This window comes from Ambystoma mexicanum, chromosome 6p (assembly GCF_040938575.1).
Source record: "Ambystoma mexicanum isolate Mex_15411 chromosome 6p, UKY_AmexF1_1, whole genome shotgun sequence".
NCBI lineage: Eukaryota > Metazoa > Chordata > Amphibia > Caudata > Ambystomatidae > Ambystoma > Ambystoma mexicanum.
Genome location: NC_090935.1, coordinates 1,111,661,333 through 1,111,673,644, shown reverse-complemented (window position 1 = coordinate 1,111,673,644; position 12,312 = coordinate 1,111,661,333).

Below are 12,312 nucleotides of genomic sequence, written 5' to 3'. Positions count from 1 at the left end.
GGCGGATGCTTTCCACAGGTTCAGGTCCTCCCAACTCTTCATGGAACTGTGCCCCTTCAGGAGACTCAGGCCACTGCAGAAGTATCCCTGTGCAGCCAGCTGCGGGAGATAGTCTTGTGCCAGCATGCTGCACGACTGAGGTGGATGCTTTGCACAGGCGCAGGTCCTCCCAACTCGTCATGGAACTGTGCCCCTTCAGGAGACTCAGTCCACTGCAGAAGTATCACTGTGCAGCCAGCTGCGGGAGATAGTCTTGTGCAAGCATGCTGCACGACTGAGGCGGATGCTTTCCACAGGTGCAGGTCCTCCCAACTCTTCATGGAACTGTGCCCCTTCAGGAGACTCAGGCCACTGCAGAAGTATCCCTGTGCAGCCGGCTGCGGGAGATAGTCTTGTGCCAGCATGCTGCACGACTGAGGCGGATGCTTTCCACAGGTGCAGGTCCTCCCAACTCTTCATGGAACTGTGCCCCTTCAGGAGACTCAGTCCACTGCAGAAGTATCCCTGTGCAGCCAGCTGCGGGAGATAGTCTTGTGCAAGCATGCTGCACGACTGAGGCGGATGCTTTCCACAGGTGCAGGTCCTCCCAACTCTTCATGGAACTGTGCCCCTTCAGGAGACTCAGGCCACTGCAGAAGTATCCCTGTGCAGCCAGCTGCGGGAGATAGTCTTCTGCCAGCATGCTGCACGACTGAGGCGGATGCTTTCCACAGGTGCAGGTCCTCCCAACTCTTCATGGAACTGTGCCCCTTCAGGAGACTCAGTCCACTGCAGAAGTATCCCTGTGCAGCCAGCTGCGGGAGATAGTCTTGTGCAAGCATGCTGCACGACTGAGGCGGATGCTTTCCATAGGTGCAGGTCCTCCCAACTCTTCATGGAACTGTGCCCCTTCAGGAGACTCAGGCCACTGCAGAAGTATCCCTGTGCAGCCAGCTGCGGGAGATAGTCTTCTGCCAGCATGCTTCACGACTGACGCGGATGCTTTCCACAGGTGCAGGTCTTCCCAACTCTTCATGGAACTGTGCCCCTTCAGGAGACTCAGTCCACTGCAGAAGTATCACTGTGCAGACAGCTGCGGGAGATAGTCTTGTGGCAGCATGCTGCACGACTGAGGCGGATGCTTTCCACAGGTCCAGGTCCACCCAACTCTTCATGGAACTGTGCCCTTTCAGGAGACTCAGGCCACTGCAGATGTATCCCTGTGCAGTCAGCTGCGGGAGATAGTCTTGTACCAGCATGCTGCACGACTGAGGCGGATGCTTTCACAGGTGCAGGTCCTCCCAACTCTTCCTGGAACTGTGCCCCTTCAGGAGACTCAGGCCACTGCAGAAGTATCCCTGTGCAGCCGCTGCGGGAGATAGTCTTGTGCCAGCATGCTGCACGACTGAGGCAGATGCTTTCCACAGGTCCAGGTCCACCCAACTCTTCATGGAACTGTGCCCCTTCAGGAGACTCAGGCCACTGCAGATGTATCCCTGTGCAGCCAGCAGCGGGAGATAGTCTTGTGGCAGCATGCTGCATGACTGAGGCGGATGCTTTCCACAGGTGCAGGTCCTCTCAACTCTTCATGGAACTGTGCCCCTTCAGGAGACTCAGGCCACTGCAGAAGTATCCCTGTGCAGCCAGCTGCGGGAGATAGTCTTGTGCAAGCATGCTGCACGACTGAGGCGGATGCTTTCCACAGGTTCAGGTCCTCCTAACTCTTCATGGAACTGTGCCCCTTCAGGAGACTCAGGCCACTGCAGAAGTATCCCTGTGCAGCCAGCTGCGGGAGATAGTCTTGTGCCAGCATGCTGCACGACTGAGGCGGATGCTTTCACAGGTGCAGGTCCTCCTAACTCTTCCTGGAACTGTGCCTCTTCAGGAGACTACGACCACTGCAGAAGTATCCCTTTGCAGCCAGCTGCGGGAGATAGTCTTGTGCCAGCATGCTGCATGACTGAGGTGGATGCTTTGCACAGGCGCAGGTCCTCCCAACTCGTCATGGAACTGTGCCCCTTCAGGAGACTCAGTCCACTGCAGAAGTATCACTGTGCAGCCAGCTGCGGGAGATAGTCTTGTGGCAGGATGCTGCACGACTGAGGCGGATGCTTTCCACAGGTCCAGGTCCACCCAACTCTTCATGGAACTGTGCCCCTTCAGGAGACTCAGGCCACTGCAGAAGTATCCCTGTGCAGTCAGCTGCGGGAGATAGTCTTGTGCCAGCATGCTGCACGACTGAGGCGGATGCTTTCACAGGTGCAGGTCCTCCCAACTCTTCCTGGAACTGTGCCCCTTCAGGAGACTCAGGCCACTGCAGAAGTATCCCTGTGCAGCCGCTGCGGGAGATAGTCTTGTGCCAGCATGCTGCACGACTGAGGCGGATGCTTTCCACAGGTGCAGGTCCTCTCAACTCTTCATGGAACTGTGCCCCTTCAGGAGACTCAGGCCACTGCAGAAGTATCCCTGTGCAGCCAGCTGCGGGAGATAGTCTTGTGCAAGCATGCTGCACGACTGAGGCGGATGCTTTCCACAGGTTCAGGTCCTCCTAACTCTTCATGGAACTGTGCCCCTTCAGGAGACTCAGGCCACTGCAGAAGTATCCCTGTGCAGCCAGCTGCGGGAGATAGTCTTGTGCCAGCATGCTGCACGACTGAGGCGGATGCTTTCACAGGTGCAGGTCCTCCTAACTCTTCCTGGAACTGTGCCTCTTCAGGAGACTACGACCACTGCAGAAGTATCCCTTTGCAGCCAGCTGCGGGAGATAGTCTTGTGCCAGCATGCTGCATGACTGAGGTGGATGCTTTGCACAGGCGCAGGTCCTCCCAACTCGTCATGGAACTGTGCCCCTTCAGGAGACTCAGTCCACTGCAGAAGTATCACTGTGCAGCCAGCTGCGGGAGATAGTCTTGTGGCAGGATGCTGCACGACTGAGGCGGATGCTTTCCACAGGTCCAGGTCCACCCAACTCTTCATGGAACTGTGCCCCTTCAGGAGACTCAGGCCACTGCAGAAGTATCCCTGTGCAGTCAGCTGCGGGAGATAGTCTTGTGCCAGCATGCTGCACGACTGAGGCGGATGCTTTCACAGGTGCAGGTCCTCCCAACTCTTCCTGGAACTGTGCCCCTTCAGGAGACTCAGGCCACTGCAGAAGTATCCCTGTGCAGCCGCTGCGGGAGATAGTCTTGTGCCAGCATGCTGCACGACTGAGGCGGATGCTTTCCACAGGTGCAGGTCCTCTCAACTCTTCATGGAACTGTGCCCCTTCAGGAGACTCAGGCCACTGCAGAAGTATCCCTGTGCAGCCAGCTGCGGGAGATAGTCTTGTGCCAGCATACTGCACGACTGAGGTGGATGCTTTGCACAGGCGCAGGTCCTCCCAACTCGTCATGGAACTGTGCCCCTTCAGGAGACTCAGTCCACTGCAGAAGTATCACTGTGCAGCCAGCTGCGGGAGATAGTCTTGTGGCAGCATGCTGCACGACTGAGGCGGATGCTTTCCACAGGTCCAGGTCCACCCAACTCTTCATGGAACTGTGCCCCTTCAGGAGACTCAGGCCACTGCAGAAGTATCCCTGTGCAGTCAGCTGCGGGAGATAGTCTTGTGCCAGCATGCTGCACGACTGAGGCGGATGCTTTCACAGGTGCAGGTCCTCCCAACTCTTCCTGGAACTGTGCCCCTTCAGGAGACTCAGGCCACTGCAGAAGTATCCCTGTGCAGCCGCTGCGGGAGATAGTCTTGTGCCAGCATGCTGCACGACTGAGGCAGATGCTTTCAACAGGTCCAGGTCCACCCAACTCTTCATGGAACTGTGCCCCTTCAGGAGACTCAGGCCACTGCAGTTGTATCCCTGTGCAGTCAGCTGCGGGAGATAGTCTTGTGCCAGCATGCTGCACGACTGAGGCGGATGCTTTCACAGGTGCAGGTCCTCCTAACTCTTCCTGGAACTGTGCCCCTTCAGGAGACTACGACCACTGCAGAAGTATCCCTGTGCAGCCAGCAGCGGGAGATAGTCTTGTGCCAGCATGCTGCACGACTGAGGTGGATGCTTTGCACAGGCGCAGGTCCTCCCAACTCGTCATGGAACTGTGCCCCTTCAGGAGACTCAGTCCACTGCAGAAGTATCACTGTGCAGCCAGCTGCGGGAGATAGTCTTGTGCAAGCATGCTGCACGACTGAGGCGGATGCTTTCCACAGGCGCAGGTCCTCCCAACTCTTCATGGAACTGTGCCCCTTCAGGAGACTCAGGCCACTGCAGAAGTATCCCTGTGCAGCCAGCTGCGGGAGATAGTCTTGTGCAAGCATGCTGCACGACTGAGGCGGATGCTTTCCACAGGTGCAGGTCCTCCCAACTCTTCATGGAACTGTGCCCCTTCAGGAGACTCAGGCCACTGCAGAAGTATCCCTGTGCAGCCGGCTGCGGGAGATAGTCTTGTGCCAGCATGCTGCACGACTGAGGCGGATGCTTTCCACAGGTGCAGGTCCTCCCAACTCTTCATGGAACTGTGCCCCTTCAGGAGACTCAGTCCACTGCAGAAGTATCCCTGTGCAGCCAGCAGCGGGAGATAGTCTTGTGGCAGCATGCTGCATGACTGAGGCGGATGCTTTCCACAGGTGCAGGTCCTCTCAACTCTTCATGGAACTGTGCCCCTTCAGGAGACTCAGGCCACTGCAGAAGTATCCCTGTGCAGCCAGCTGCGGGAGATAGTCTTGTGCAAGCATGCTGCACGACTGAGGCGGATGCTTTCCACAGGTTCAGGTCCTCCTAACTCTTCATGGAACTGTGCCCCTTCAGGAGACTCAGGCCACTGCAGAAGTATCCCTGTGCAGCCAGCTGCGGGAGATAGTCTTGTGCCAGCATGCTGCACGACTGAGGCGGATGCTTTCACAGGTGCAGGTCCTCCTAACTCTTCCTGGAACTGTGCCTCTTCAGGAGACTACGACCACTGCAGAAGTATCCCTTTGCAGCCAGCTGCGGGAGATAGTCTTGTGCCAGCATGCTGCATGACTGAGGTGGATGCTTTGCACAGGCGCAGGTCCTCCCAACTCGTCATGGAACTGTGCCCCTTCAGGAGACTCAGTCCACTGCAGAAGTATCACTGTGCAGCCAGCTGCGGGAGATAGTCTTGTGGCAGGATGCTGCACGACTGAGGCGGATGCTTTCCACAGGTCCAGGTCCACCCAACTCTTCATGGAACTGTGCCCCTTCAGGAGACTCAGGCCACTGCAGAAGTATCCCTGTGCAGTCAGCTGCGGGAGATAGTCTTGTGCCAGCATGCTGCACGACTGAGGCGGATGCTTTCACAGGTGCAGGTCCTCCCAACTCTTCCTGGAACTGTGCCCCTTCAGGAGACTCAGGCCACTGCAGAAGTATCCCTGTGCAGCCGCTGCGGGAGATAGTCTTGTGCCAGCATGCTGCACGACTGAGGCGGATGCTTTCCACAGGTGCAGGTCCTCTCAACTCTTCATGGAACTGTGCCCCTTCAGGAGACTCAGGCCACTGCAGAAGTATCCCTGTGCAGCCAGCTGCGGGAGATAGTCTTGTGCCAGCATACTGCACGACTGAGGTGGATGCTTTGCACAGGCGCAGGTCCTCCCAACTCGTCATGGAACTGTGCCCCTTCAGGAGACTCAGTCCACTGCAGAAGTATCACTGTGCAGCCAGCTGCGGGAGATAGTCTTGTGGCAGCATGCTGCACGACTGAGGCGGATGCTTTCCACAGGTCCAGGTCCACCCAACTCTTCATGGAACTGTGCCCCTTCAGGAGACTCAGGCCACTGCAGAAGTATCCCTGTGCAGTCAGCTGCGGGAGATAGTCTTGTGCCAGCATGCTGCACGACTGAGGCGGATGCTTTCACAGGTGCAGGTCCTCCCAACTCTTCCTGGAACTGTGCCCCTTCAGGAGACTCAGGCCACTGCAGAAGTATCCCTGTGCAGCCGCTGCGGGAGATAGTCTTGTGCCAGCATGCTGCACGACTGAGGCAGATGCTTTCAACAGGTCCAGGTCCACCCAACTCTTCATGGAACTGTGCCCCTTCAGGAGACTCAGGCCACTGCAGTTGTATCCCTGTGCAGTCAGCTGCGGGAGATAGTCTTGTGCCAGCATGCTGCACGACTGAGGCGGATGCTTTCACAGGTGCAGGTCCTCCTAACTCTTCCTGGAACTGTGCCCCTTCAGGAGACTACGACCACTGCAGAAGTATCCCTGTGCAGCCAGCAGCGGGAGATAGTCTTGTGCCAGCATGCTGCATGACTGAGGTGGATGCTTTGCACAGGCGCAGGTCCTCCCAACTCGTCATGGAACTGTGCCCCTTCAGGAGACTCAGTCCACTGCAGAAGTATCACTGTGCAGCCAGCTGCGGGAGATAGTCTTGTGCAAGCATGCTGCACGACTGAGGCGGATGCTTTCCACAGGCGCAGGTCCTCCCAACTCTTCATGGAACTGTGCCCCTTCAGGAGACTCAGGCCACTGCAGAAGTATCCCTGTGCAGCCAGCTGCGGGAGATAGTCTTGTGCAAGCATGCTGCACGACTGAGGCGGATGCTTTCCACAGGTGCAGGTCCTCCCAACTCTTCATGGAACTGTGCCCCTTCAGGAGACTCAGGCCACTGCAGAAGTATCCCTGTGCAGCCGGCTGCGGGAGATAGTCTTGTGCCAGCATGCTGCACGACTGAGGCGGATGCTTTCCACAGGTGCAGGTCCTCCCAACTCTTCATGGAACTGTGCCCCTTCAGGAGACTCAGTCCACTGCAGAAGTATCCCTGTGCAGCCAGCTGCGGGAGATAGTCTTGTGCAAGCATGCTGCACGACTGAGGCGGATGCTTTCCATAGGTGCAGGTCCTCCCAACTCTTCATGGAACTGTGCCCCTTCAGGAGACTCAGGCCACTGCAGAAGTATCCCTGTGCAGCCAGCTGCGGGAGATAGTCTTCTGCCAGCATGCTTCACGACTGACGCGGATGGTTTCCACAGGTGCAGGTCTTCCCAACTCTTCATGGAACTGTGCCCCTTCAGGAGACTCAGTCCACTGCAGAAGTATCACTGTGCAGACAGCTGCGGGAGATAGTCTTGTGGCAGCATGCTGCACGACTGAGGCGGATGCTTTCCACAGGTCCAGGTCCACCCAACTCTTCATGGAACTGTGCCCTTTCAGGAGACTCAGGCCACTGCAGATGTATCCCTGTGCAGTCAGCTGCGGGAGATAGTCTTGTACCAGCATGCTGCACGACTGAGGCGGATGCTTTCACAGGTGCAGGTCCTCCCAACTCTTCCTGGAACTGTGCCCCTTCAGGAGACTCAGGCCACTGCAGAAGTATCCCTGTGCAGCCGCTGCGGGAGATAGTCTTGTGCCAGCATGCTGCACGACTGAGGCAGATGCTTTCCACAGGTCCAGGTCCACCCAACTCTTCATGGAACTGTGCCCCTTCAGGAGACTCAGGCCACTGCAGATGTATCCCTGTGCAGCCAGCAGCGGGAGATAGTCTTGTGGCAGCATGCTGCATGACTGAGGCGGATGCTTTCCACAGGTGCAGGTCCTCTCAACTCTTCATGGAACTGTGCCCCTTCAGGAGACTCAGGCCACTGCAGAAGTATCCCTGTGCAGCCAGCTGCGGGAGATAGTCTTGTGCAAGCATGCTGCACGACTGAGGCGGATGCTTTCCACAGGTTCAGGTCCTCCCAACTCTTCATGGAACTGTGCCCCTTCAGGAGACTCAGGCCACTGCAGAAGTATCCCTGTGCAGCCAGCTGCGGGAGATAGTCTTGTGCCAGCATGCTGCACGACTGAGGTGGATGCTTTGCACAGGCGCAGGTCCTCCCAACTCGTCATGGAACTGTGCCCCTTCAGGAGACTCAGTCCACTGCAGAAGTATCACTGTGCAGCCAGCTGCGGGAGATAGTCTTGTGCAAGCATGCTGCACGACTGAGGCGGATGCTTTCCACAGGTGCAGGTCCTCCCAACTCTTCATGGAACTGTGCCCCTTCAGGAGACTCAGGCCACTGCAGAAGTATCCCTGTGCAGCCGGCTGCGGGAGATAGTCTTGTGCCAGCATGCTGCACGACTGAGGCGGATGCTTTCCACAGGTGCAGGTCCTCCCAACTCTTCATGGAACTGTGCCCCTTCAGGAGACTCAGTCCACTGCAGAAGTATCCCTGTGCAGCCAGCTGCGGGAGATAGTCTTGTGCAAGCATGCTGCACGACTGAGGCGGATGCTTTCCACAGGTGCAGGTCCTCCCAACTCTTCATGGAACTGTGCCCCTTCAGGAGACTCAGGCCACTGCAGAAGTATCCCTGTGCAGCCAGCTGCGGGAGATAGTCTTCTGCCAGCATGCTGCACGACTGAGGCGGATGCTTTCCACAGGTGCAGGTCCTCCCAACTCTTCATGGAACTGTGCCCCTTCAGGAAACTCAGGCCACTGCAGAAGTATCCCTGTCTAGCCAGCTGCGGGAGATAGTCTTGTGGCAGCATGCTGCACGACTGAGGCGGATGCTTTCCACAGGTCCAGGTCCACCCAACTCTTCATGGAACTGTGCCCCTTCAGGAGACTCAGGCCACTGCAGAAGTATCCCTGTGCAATCAGCTGCGGGAGATAGTCTTGTGGCAGCATGCCGCACGACTGAGGCGGATGCTTTCCACAGGTGCAGGTCCTCTCAACTCTTCATGGAACTGTGCCCCTTCAGGAGACTCAGGCCACTGCAGAAGTATCCCTGTGCAGCCAGCTGCGGGAGATAGTCTTGTGCAAGCATGCTGCACGACTGAGGTGGATGCTTTCCACAGGTTCAGGTCCTCCCAACTCTTCATGGAACTGTGCCCCTTCAGGAGACTCAAGCCACTGCAGAAGTATCCCTGTGCAGCCAGCTGTGGGAGATAGTCTTGTGCCAGCATGCTGCACGAATGAGGTGGATGCTTTCCACAGGCGCAGGTCCTCCCAACTCTTCATGGAACTGTGCCCCTTCAGGAGACTCAGGCCACTGCAGAAGTATCCCTGTGCAGCCAGCTGCGGGAGATAGTCTTCTGCCAGCATGCTGCACGACTGAGGCGGATGCTTTCCACAGGTGCAGGTCCTCCCAACTCTTCATGGAACTGTGCCCCTTCAGGAGACTCAGTCCACTGCAGAAGTATCCCTGTGCAGCCAGCTGCGGGAGATAGTCTTGTGCAAGCATGCTGCACGACTGAGGCGGATGTTTTCACAGATGCAGGTCCTCCCAACTCTTCCTGGAACTGTGCCCCTTCAGGAGACTACGACCACTGCAGAAGTATCCCTGTGCAGCAAGCTGCGGGAGATAGTCTTGTGGCAGCATGCTGCATGACTGAGGCGGTTGCTTTCCACAGGTGCAGGTCCTCTCAACTCTTCATGGAACTGTGCCCCTTCAGGAGACTCAGGCCACTGCAGAAGTATCCCTGTGCAGCCAGCTGAGGGAGATCGTCTTGTGCCAGCATGCTGCACGACTGAGGCGGATGCTTTGCACAGGTGCAGGTCCTCCCAACTCTTCATGGAACTGTGCACCTTCAGGAGACTCAGGCCACTGCAGAAGTATCCCTGTGCAGCCGGCTGCGGGAGATAGTCTTGTGCAAGCATGCTGCACGGCTGAGGCGGATGCTTTCCACAGGTGCAGGTCCTCCCAACTCTTCATGGAACTGTGCCCCTTCAGGAGACTCAGGCCACTGCAGAAGTATCCCTGTGCAGCCGGCTGCGGGAGATAGTCTTGTGCCAGCATGCTGCACGACTGAGGCGGATGCTTTCCACAGGTGCAGCTCCTCCCAACTCTTCATGGAACTGTGCCCCTTCAGGAGACTCAGTCCACTGCAGAGGTATTCCTGTGCAGCCAGCTGCGGGAGATAGTCTTGTGCAAGCATGCTGCACGACTGAGGCGGATGCTTTCACAGATGCAGGTCCTCCCAACTCTTCCTGGAACTGTGCCCCTTCAGGAGACTACGACCACTGCAGAAGTATCCCTGTGCAGCAAGCTGCGGGAGATAGTCTTGTGGCAGCATGCTGCACGACTGAGGCGGATGCTTTCCACAGGTGCAGGTCCTCTCAACTCTTCATGGAACTGTGCCCCTTCAGGAGACTCAGGCCACTGCAGAAGTATCCCTGTGCAGCCAGCTGAGGGAGATAGTCTTGTGCCAGCATGCTGCACGACTGAGGCGGATGCTTTGCACAGGTGCAGGTCCTCCCAACTCTTCATGGAACTGTGCCCCTTCAGGAGACTCAGTCCACTGAAGAAGTATCCCTGTGCAGCCAGCTGCGGGAGATAGTCTTGTGCAGCATGCTGCACGACTGAGGCGGATGATTTCCATAGATGCAGGTCCTCCCAAATCTTCATGGAAATCTGCCCCTTCAGGAGACTCAGGCCACTGCAGAAGTATCCCTGTGCAGCCAGCTGCGGGAGATAGTCTTGTGCCAGCATGCTGCACGACTGAGGCAGATGCTTTCCACAGGTGCAGGTCCTCCCAACTCTTCATGGAACTGTGCCCCTTCAGGAGACTCAGGCCACTGCAGAAGTATCCCTGTGCAGCCAGCTGCGGGAGATAGTCTTGTGCCAGCATGTTGCACGACCGACGCGGATGCTTTCCACAGATGTAGGTCCTCCCAACTCTTCATGGAACTGTGCCCCTTCAGGAGACTCAGACCACTGCAGAAGTATCCCTGTGCAGCCAGCATCGGGAGATAGTCTTGTGCCAGCATGCTACACGACTCAGTCGGATGCTTTACAGAGGTGCAAGTCCTCCCAACTCTTCATGGAACTGTGCCCCTTCAGGAGACTCAGGCCACTGCAGAAGTATCCCTGTCTAGCCAGCTGCGGGAGATAGGCTTGTGGCAGCATGCTGCACGACTGAGGTGGATGCTTTCCACAGGTCCAGGTCCACCCAACTCTTCATGGAACTGTGCCCCTTCAGGAGACTCAGGCCACTGCAGAAGTATCCCTGTGCAGTCAGCTGCGGGAGATAGTCTTGTGCCAGCATGCTGCACGACTGAGGCGGATGCTTTCACAGGTGCAGGTCCTCCTAACTCTTCCTGGAACTGTGCCTCTTCAGGAGACTACGACCACTGCAGAAGTATCCCTTTGCAGCCAGTTGCGGGAGATAGTCTTGTGCCAGCATGCTGCACGACTGAGGTGGATGCTTTGCACAGGCGCAGGTCCTCCCAACTCGTCATGGAACTGTGCCCCTTCAGGAGACTCAGTCCACTGCAGAAGTATCACTGTGCAGCCAGCTGCGGGAGATAGTCTTGTGGCAGCATGCTGCACGACTGAGGCGGATGCTTTCACAGGTGCAGGTCCTCCCAACTCTTCCTGGAACTGTGCCCCTTCAGGAGACTCAGGCCACTGCAGAAGTATCCCTGTGCAGCCGCTGCGGGAGATAGTCTTGTGCCAGCATGCTGCACGACTGAGGCGGATGCTTTCCACAGGTGCAGGTCCTCTCAACTCTTCATGGAACTGTGCCCCTTCAGGAGACTCAGGCCACTGCAGAAGTATCCCTGTGCAGCCAGCTGCGGGAGATAGTCTTGTGCCAGCATGCTGCACGACTGAGGTGGATGCTTTGCACAGGCGCAGGTCCTCCCAATTCGTCATGGAACTGTGCCCCTTCAGGAGACTCAGTCCACTGCAGAAGTATCACTGTGCAGCCAGTTGCGGGAGATAGTCTTGTGGCAGCATGCTGCACGACTGAGGCGGATGCTTTCCACAGGTCCAGGTCCACCCAACTCTTCATGGAACTGTGCCCCTTCAGGAGACTCAGGCCACTGCAGAAGTATCCCTGTGCAGTCAGCTGCGGGAGATAGTCTTGTGCCAGCATGCTGCACGACTGAGGCGGATGCTTTCACAGGTGCAGGTCCTCCCAACTCTTCCTGGAACTGTGCCCCTTCAGGAGACTATGACCACTGCAGAAGTATCCCTGTGCAGCCAGCAGCGGGAGATAGTCTTGTGGCAGCATGCTGCACGACTGAGGCGGATGCTTTCCACAGGTGCAGGTCCTCCCAACTCTTCATGGAACTGTGCCCCTTCAGGAGACTCAGGCCACTGCAGAAGTATCCCTGTGCAGCCAGCTGCGGGAGATAGTCTTGTGCCAGCATGCTGCACGACTGAGGTGGATGCTTTGCACAGGCGCAGGTCCTCCCAACTCGTCATGGAACTGTGCCCCTTCAGGAGACTCAGTCCACTGCAGAAGTATCACTGTGCAGCCAGCTGCGGGAGATAGTCTTGTGCAAGCATGCTGCACGACTGAGGCGGATGCTTTCCACAGGCGCAGGTCCTCCCAACTCTTCATGGAACTGTGCCCCTTCAGGAGACTCAGGCCACTGCAGAAGTATCCCTGTGCAGCCAGCTGCGGG